This window comes from Ranitomeya imitator, chromosome 1 (genome assembly GCF_032444005.1).
Source record: "Ranitomeya imitator isolate aRanImi1 chromosome 1, aRanImi1.pri, whole genome shotgun sequence".
Taxonomy (NCBI): Eukaryota; Metazoa; Chordata; class Amphibia; order Anura; family Dendrobatidae; genus Ranitomeya; species Ranitomeya imitator.
Window position 1 is genome coordinate 570,838,212 of NC_091282.1, and position 9,125 is coordinate 570,847,336.

Sequence of the window (9,125 nt, forward strand, 5' to 3'; positions counted from 1 at the left end):
CCAATATTGCAGCCAGCATGCAGCCAGCGGGTAAGGAAAGGGTGAATCAAACATCCCAAAACCCCGCCCCTAGGGCTGAAGATTGTTCCCTCCAAATTCAGGTTACAGAGTCCCTTTAAATAAAAATGAACATTTAACTTTTTTTCACAAAAAATTTACTTCAGCTCCAATTTGTTTTATTTTACCAAGGGTAACAGGAGAAAATGGACCCCAAAAGATGTTTTACAATTTGTCATGAGTACACCGATACCCCATATGTGGGGGTAAACCACTGTTTGGGCACATGACAGAGCTCGGAAGCGAAGGAGCGCCATTTGACTTTTCAATGCAAAATTGATTGGAATTGAGATGGGACGACATGTTACGTTTGGAGAGCCACTGATGTGCCTAAACATTGAAACCCCCCACAAGTGACACCATTTTGGAAAGTAGACCCCCTAAGGAACTTATCTAGAGGTGTGGTGAGCACTTTGACCCACCAAATGCTTCACAGAAGTTTATAATGCAGAACCGTAAAAATAAAAAATCATATTTTTTCACAAAAATTATTTTTTAGTCCCCAGTTTTGTATTTTTCCAAGGGTAACAAGAGAAATTGGACCCCAAAAGTTGTTGTCCAATTTGTCCTGAGTACGCTGACAACCCATATGTTGGGGTAAACCCCTGTTTGGGCACACGCTACAGCTCGGAAGGGAAGGAGCACTGTTTTACTTTTTCAACGCAGAATTATCTGGCATTGAGATCGGACACCATGTTGCGTTTGGAGAGCCCCTGATGTGCCTAAACAGTGGAAACCCCCCAATTATAACTGAAACCCTAATCCAAACACACCCCTAACCCTAATCCCAACGGTAACCCTAACCACACCTCTAGCCCAGACACACCCCTAACCCTAATCCCAACCCTATTCCCAACCGTAAATGTAATCCAAACCCTAACCCTAACTTTAGCCCCAACCCTAACTTTAGCCCCAACCCTAACTGTAGCCTTAACCCTAGCCCCAACCCTAACCCTAACCCTAGCCCTAACCCTAGCCCTAACCCTAGCCCTAACCCTAGCCCTAACTGGAAAATGGAAATAGTCTCCCTCAGCAAGAAGATCGTTGGGTACAGCCGGGACCAGCTGCTTGGAAAGCATCACCAAACCAGGAATTCAAGCTTGAGGAGAATAATTTGCATATTCCAGGTGCCTTCTGGGAAAAGCGAAAAGTCTCCCTCAGCAAGAAGATCGTTGGGTACAGTCGGGACCAGCTGCTTGGAAAGCATCACCAAACCAGGGATTCAAGCTTGAGGAGGATAATTTGCATATTCCAGGTGCCTTCTGGGAAAAGCGAAGAGTCTCCCTCAGCAAGAAGATCGTTGGGTATAGCCGGGACCAGCTGCTTGGAAAGCATCACCAAACCAGGGATTCAAGCTTGAGGAGGATAATTTGCATATTCCAGGTGCCTTCTGGGAAAAGCGAAGAGTCTCCCTCAGCAAGAAGATCGTTGGGTATAGCCGGGACCAGCTGCTTGGAAAGCATCACCAAACCAGGGATTCAAGCTTGAGGATAATTTGCATATTCCAGGTGCCTTCTGGGAAAAGCGAAGAGTCTCCCTCAGCAAGAAGATCGTTGGGTACAGCCGGGACCAGCTGCTTGGAAAGCATCACCAAACCGCGCGCGCGTGCCTGTAGGACATTATTGCAAGAAAGCTTGGCTGAGTAGATTACACAAGAAGGAAAACACACAGCAAGTCAGCAGGATCTAGGAGCAACATGGCAGATGTGACAACCTACATGGTGAGCTGCAACATGTGCTACATGTTCACAGATCGACCAGAAGAAGAATCTAATTTCACCTGTCAGAAGCGTAGACTAGTGGCCATTTTAGAAGAAAAGGTGCGGGGTCTGGAAGAAAGAATAGCAACTTTGAAACTCATCAAAGAGAATGAAGACTTCCTAGACAGAACAGAAGCATCTCTACTGGTCACAAAAGGTGAAAAAAGTGTCAGAGAACCTCCAAAAGCAGATGAGTGGAAGCATGTGACCAAAAGAAGCAAGAAGACCATGGAGAAAACACCAACCACACAACTGAAGAACCGATATCAAATCTTTGTAGAGGATGAAGATGGCACACCTAAGGATGAAGCAATACCAGCAAGCAAAAAAGAAAAGGGCACACAGCAACAAGTGACAGCAAAAAGTACAGCCAAGAAGCAACGAAGAGTGGTGCTGGTGGGAGACTCACTACTGAGATGCACAGAAGCAGCCATCTGCAGACCGGACATAACCGCAAGAGAAGTATGCTGCCTTCCAGGTGCGATGATCAAGGATGTGACCGATACGATACCAAAGCTCTTCAGCTCCAAGGACGTCCACCCATTTCTTGTTGGCACCAATGACAGTGCAAGGAAGGACCTACCGACAATCTGCAAGGACTTTGAAGAGTTGGGGAAGAAAGTAAAGGAACTGGATGCACAGGTAGTTTTTTCTTCTATCCGTCCAGTAGACGAGCATGGCACCAGATGGAACAGGATCCTTGATGCGAACTGGCTAAGACGATGGTGCAGACAACAAGGATTTGGATTCCTGGACCACGGTGTGAATTACTTGTACGATGGACTCCTCGCCAGAGACGGACTACACCTCAACAAACCTGGGAAACACACATTCGTCAGAAGACTCGCTACACTCATCAGGAGGGCGTTAAACTAGAATAAGAGGGGACGGGAAGAAAAACATTAGACTCGAACAAAGAAGACCCAGGAAAACATACTCAGAAGGGAGGTAAGAACATTTCTAAAACAATCCACAGCGAGGAGATTGGAACAAAACAAAATCCTCTAAACTGCATGCTCGCAAACGCCAGAAGCCTGACAAACAAGATGGAAGAACTAGAAGCAGAAATATCTACAGGTAACTTTGACATAGTGGGAATAACCGAGACATGGTTAGATGAAAGCTATGACTGGGCAGTTAACTTACAGGGTTACAGTCTGTTTAGAAAGGATCGTAAAAATCGGAGAGGAGGAGGGGTTTGTCTCTATGTAAAGTCTTGTCTAAAGTCCACTTTAAGGGAGGATATTAGCGAAGGGAATGAGGATGTCGAGTCCATATGGGTCGAAATTCATGGAGGGAAAAATGGTAACAAAATTCTCATTGGGGTCTGTTACAAACCCCTAAATATAACAGAAACCATGGAAAGTCTACTTCTTTTCAAACGTTTTTATTGAACATTTTAACAATATTTTTAGACATCTGCATTTTATTTATATGTGTGATAGTTCGCATTGGTGATGGAGATAGAGGGGGGGTGAGGTATTGGGAAAGGGAGGGGAAAGAAGAAACAACTTTATTAGTAATATAGACAGATTTGTAACTATTTGTATAGTTGCTACAGTATTGAACTGTCTTGAGTAGTGTTGAGCATTCCGATACCGCAAGTATCGGGTATCGGCCGATATTTGCGGTATCGGAATTCCGATACCGAATTCCGATACTTCCCGCGTATCGGATACCGGAATCGGAAGTTCCCAGAATTCAAATTGAACGCAGCAGCCAATGAGGAATGAATGAAAGTGTGGGCACATCCTGTTTAGCATGGTGGGCATGTAAGTACTGGCAAGGCTTGGATTGGCTGCTGAAATGATGTCACTCTGCACTATAAAAAAGCGCTGCCGCCATTTTGCGCTCACTCTGCTGTGATTTCAGTTAGGGACAGGACGCTGTGTTCTAACTGAGGGCCAGTTGAGCTAGCTAATTGCTTTATTTTCCTTTCCAAAGGCTAATTTAGCAAAACGCTGTGTGTTCTTCACTGTTCACCTTGCTCTTGCCTTGCAGCGCTGTTTTAACAGCGTTCTGCAAGGTCTCTGTGTGTGTGTGTGTGCAGCTCACTCTGTAGTCTGTGTGCAGCCATATACCCGGTTGTATTCAGCTCAGGGGGGGTTCACACTGCCTCACACAGTTGTTCTTTTTTGCTCTTAGTGCAGCCTGCTGCACATTTTTTCTCAAATTTCCTATTAGTGTTTTTCCACCAGTCTCCAGCTCTATTGTGGAAAAACACTACATAGGATAACCTAGAGGGGGGTTTTTGGGCCTTGCAGCGCCGTTTACGGCTGTCTGCACGGTCTCCGTGTGAGCCCAGCTCGCCCTGTAGTCTGTGTGCAGCCATAGCCGGTTGGATTCAGCTCAGGGTTCGTTACTGGCTCATACCTTGAGAAAAATTTTCCTTTTTTTCAAATAGTGCAGCCTGTTTAAAATTTGAAAAAAAAAATTCCTATTAGTGTCTTTCCACTCGTATCCAGCTAAATAGTGGAAAAACACTATATAGGATAACCTAGAGGAGGGTTTTTTGGCCTTGCAGCGCCGTTTACGGCTGTCTGCACGGTCTCCGTGTGAGCCCAGCTCGCCCTGTAGTCTGTGTGCAGCCATAGCCGGTTGGATTCAGCTCAGGGTTCGTTACTGGCTCATACCTTGAGAAACATTTTCCTTTTTTTCAAATAGTGCAGCCTGTTTAAAATTTGAAAAAAAAAATTCCTATTAGTGTCTTTCCACTCGTATCCAGCTAAATAGTGGAAAAACACTATATAGGATAACCTAGAGGAGGGTTTTTTGGCCTTGCAGCGCCGTTTACGGCTGTCTGCACGGTCTCCGTGTGAGCCCAGCTCGCCCTGTAGTCTGTGTGCAGCCATAGCCGGTTGGATTCAGCTCAGGGTTCGTTACTGGCTCATACCTTGAGAAAAATTTTCCTTTTTTTCAAATAGTGCAGCCTGTTTAAAATTTGAAAAAAAAAATTCCTATTAGTGTCTTTCCACTCGTATCCAGCTAAATAGTGGAAAAACACTATATAGGATAACCTAGAGGAGGGTTTTTTGGCCTTGCAGCGCCGTTTACGGCTGTCTGCACGGTCTCCGTGTGAGCCCAGCTCGCCCTGTAGTCTGTGTGCAGCCATAGCCGGTTGGATTCAGCTCAGGGTGCGTTACTGCCTCATACCTTGAAAAACAATTTCCTTTTTTTCAAATAGTGCAGCCAGTTTAAAATTTGAAAAAAAAAATTCCTATTAGTGTCTTTCCACTTGTATCCAGCTAAATAGTGGAAAAACACTATATAGGATAACCTAGAGGAGGGTTTCTTGGCCTTGCAGCGCCGTTTACGGCTGTCTGCACGGTCTCCGTGTGATTTAAACTAGCTCTGTAGCCCGATCTGCACCAAAAAAAAGGTTAAGTTCACCAAACACAACTTACACTTGTGTAGGCCACATTTGAAAAATAATAAAGTTTAGTCCACAATTTACAACATTAGTGTTTCTTACACCTGTTAGGAGGAGCATTACAGGAATAAGCACACTAAGGCCTTAGTACTTTTCTGCTTATCTTTATCTGTCAACCAAGATGAAGAGGGCAGGGAGTAAGGCACGTGGGCGTGGGCGCGGAGCAGGGAGAGGAGCAGGGAGAGGACGTGGTGATTCTGTGCCTGCTGCGGGCGCCGGTGACTCGTCGTCACTCAGTTTCAGCAGGGAACAGTCCTTCATGCGCAGCTTTGTCGGAGAGCGCCGTGCACCGCTGCTGCGTGAAGACCAAATTGAAGCCGTTGTCGGGTGGATGGCAGCTAACGCCTCGGCATCGACTTCAGTTAGTGCCACATCCTCTCAGGCACAGAGCACTGGAGAGCAGCCATCTGTCTCTTCACCACCTGCCAAATTGGCCAGGCAGTCAGAGAGCCCAGGACAGGAGCCGTCTCTACTTCTGTTCTCTGAATCTCTTGGCTTGGAAACAGGGGGCCAGCCAAGCAGCATTGGAGAAATGGAAGAAGAGGCAGTGTGCAGTGATGCCCAAAAGCTTTATCTCTCTGACTCTGAAGAGGCAGGTGGGCCAGTGCCTCCGGTGACCACAGCGCAGTACGCATCTGATGATGAAACTCAGGTGCCGCTTTCTCGTGCGTACTGTGCTGCTGAGACTACCCAGGAGGAGCAGTTGGTGGCAGAGGGTAGTGGAGATGATGAGGTCCTTGACCCATCGTGGCGTGAGGAACAGGAAGGTGGTGGGAGCAGCTCAGAGGAAGAGCTTCCTCTTACGGGCCAAAGAGGGAGAGGGAGGGGGAAGACTGCGGAGCCTGTAGCCTCCACTTTGGCACCCGTTAGGAGCCTGTCTCTTTCCAAAGCCAAAAAGGGCGCTCCCAAGACTTGCAGTGCCTGGTCCTTTTTTGACACAGTTGCAGATGACATTTGTTTTGTCAAATGCAAGCTGTGTCATCATAAAGTAAAAAGAGGGAAAAATGTCAGCAACCTCAATACCACAAATATGTGGAAACATGTGCGGACCAGGCACGCGGTGGAGTTACAGAAACACACTGAAGATGTAGGCCAACCAACAGCGGCAGCTACCACCTCTTCAGCTCGTGTTGCCTCTTCCTCCAGCTCACGCACAGCTGGTTTGGCTTCCTCCCAGAGACCTTGTGTAATTCCACCCACAGCACCACCTTCCCAGTCATCCTCACACTCCCAGTCTACTCTACAGCCATCGGTAGTACAGGCATGGGAGAAAAGGCGGGCATTCTCGGCCAACCACCCCCGAGCACAGGCTCTGAATGCAGGCATTGCCAAACTGTTGTCCCTGGAAATGCTCTCGTTCAGGCTGGTGGAGACTGACAGCTTCCGTGACTTGATGGCATTGGCAGTCCCACAGTACAAGGTGCCCAGCCGCTTTTACTTCAGCAGGCAGGCTGTCCCTGCCCTGCACAGGCATGTTGAGGCAAACATAAAACATGCGCTACTGAACGCCGTCAGTAGCAAGGTCCACCTCACCACCGATGCGTGGACCAGTCAGCATGGACAGGGGCGATATGTTTCCCTCACTGCCCATTGGGTTAATGTTGTTGAGCCAGGTACAGATCGTGCGAGTGGCGCAGGACGTGTCCTGCCCACTCCAAGGATTGCAGGAATCCAGTCTGTACGCATCGACTCCTCCTCTTACACCAGTTCCTCTGATTCCTCTCTGCAGGATCCGTCACAGTCCACCCCCACATGGACCCGTGAACGTTTACCTATGACCGACATGAGCACAGCCGTGGCCAAACGTCAGCAGGCCGTCTTGAAACTAGTTTCATTGGGGCATCGAAGCCACACAGCGCAGGAGCTCTGGAATGCCATAAAGCAGGAGAGCGATGTGTGGTTACTGCCAGCGAATCTCCAGCCAGGCATGGTAGTGTGTGACAATGGCCGAAATCTGGTGGCAGCTTTGGCCCTTGGCAACCTCACTCACATCCCATGTCTGGCACATGTGCTCAATTTGGTTGTGCAGAGTTTTCTGAGGGACTATCCGGATCTTGATGCCCTGCTGCACAAGGTCCGCCTAGAGTGTGCTCACTTGCGGCGTTCCAGCTTGGCCAGATCCCGCATTGCTGCTCTGCAGCGCCGATTCCGCCTTCCGGAACACCGCATCATATGTGACCTACCTACCCGGTGGAATTCCACGTTACATATGTTGGAGCGGTTGTGTGAGCAGCAGCAAGCAGTTATGGAGTACCAGCTGCATCAGGCGCAAAGAAGTCGCAGTCAGCGCCGATCAGACTTCACAACCACAGAGTGGGCCACTATGAAGGACGTCTGCCAGGTTTTGCGTCCTTTTGATTATTCCACGCGGATGGCAAGTGCAGATGATGCACTAGTCAGCATGACTGTCCCCCTTATCTGCCTGCTTCAGCAAACTTTGCAAGGGTTAAGGGATGATGTGGTGGAAGAGGTGGAGGATGAGGAGTCACCTTTTCCATCAGCTTCTGGAGAGTCAGCGCCACGTGGTTCCTCACAAAGGGGTACGCAGGGGCCAATTTGTGAGGAGGATGAGGAGGAGTCAATGGAGGAGGAAGAGCTCCGTCCAGAGGAGGGAGCGACACAATTGTCCAGTGGTCAGTGTGTACAGCGAGGGTGGGGTGATGACGAGCGGGCAGAGATCATGTCTCAAGCAGGGGACAGCGTTTCTGGGCCGGTTGGCACTCTGCAGCACATGGTGGATTTCATGCTGCAGTGCCTGAGAAACGACCGCCGCATCGACCACATTCTCAACATGCCTGATTATTGGGTGTTCACCCTCCTCGATCCTCGCTACCGGGACAACGTCCAAAACCTCATCCCTGCGTTGACCCGGGAGCGTAAATTGCGGGAGTACCACGACACACTGGTGAATTCCATCATCTTCTCCTGTCCAACTGAGAGGAGTGCTGCTAGTGCTTTACAAAGCAGCTCAGTGCGTCGAGGCAGTGGGGGAGGCTCTGCCCAAAGAGGGAGCAGAAGCAGTGCCTCTGCCCAAGGCAAGCCCAGTATGGCACAACTCTGGCACACTTTTGTGTGCCCGCCCCAAATGTCTACACCATCACCGGCGGCTCCAGTCAGCAGGAGGCAACGGTTCCGTCAGATGGTGACAGACTACATGGCTTGCCCTCTTACTGTACTCCCAGACGGCTCTTCCCCGTTCAAGTTTTGGGTCTCTAAGCTGGATACATGGCCAGAGCTAAGCCAGTATGCATTGGAGGTGCTGGCTTGCCCTGCGGCTAGTGTCTTATCGGAACGTGTCTTTAGTGCCGCAGGTGGTGTACTAACAGACCGTCGCATGCGACTATCCTCCGATAACGTTGACCGGCTTACTTTCCTGAAAATGAACCAGGCCTGGATCTCGCAGGAATTTGCCACTCCTCTGCCTGATTAAGTAATTGGGTGTCATCCAGGTCTCCTGCTGTGTTCATCTTTCTACCACCTGAACTGCTATTCCTGGGCTCCAACACCGCCAGTTGCGGCTCAGAAGTGCAGGCTGCACAGTAAAAACATACGACCCAGTGTTATTGGGTTTCAGTAACGTCAGCTGATCCCCAGCTGTGTAGCCGGCAATGTGTCCTGCGACCGCCACGCTGGCACAACAACCTAAATGTAAGGGAACCTGTCCCCCCCCCCCCCCGTCGTTTGTTACTGAAAGAGCCATCTTGTGCAGCAGTAATGCTGCACAAGGAAAAGGTAGCTCTTTTTTTTTAGCTCTTTGCACACGCAGAACTTAACACTTATAAAATGTGTTCACTGATACCGTTATACCGTCCCGGAGCTGGGACTTTCCTTCGTAATGTGACGCAGCACAGCCGTCATTCCTACCCCCTTGGTGCCATG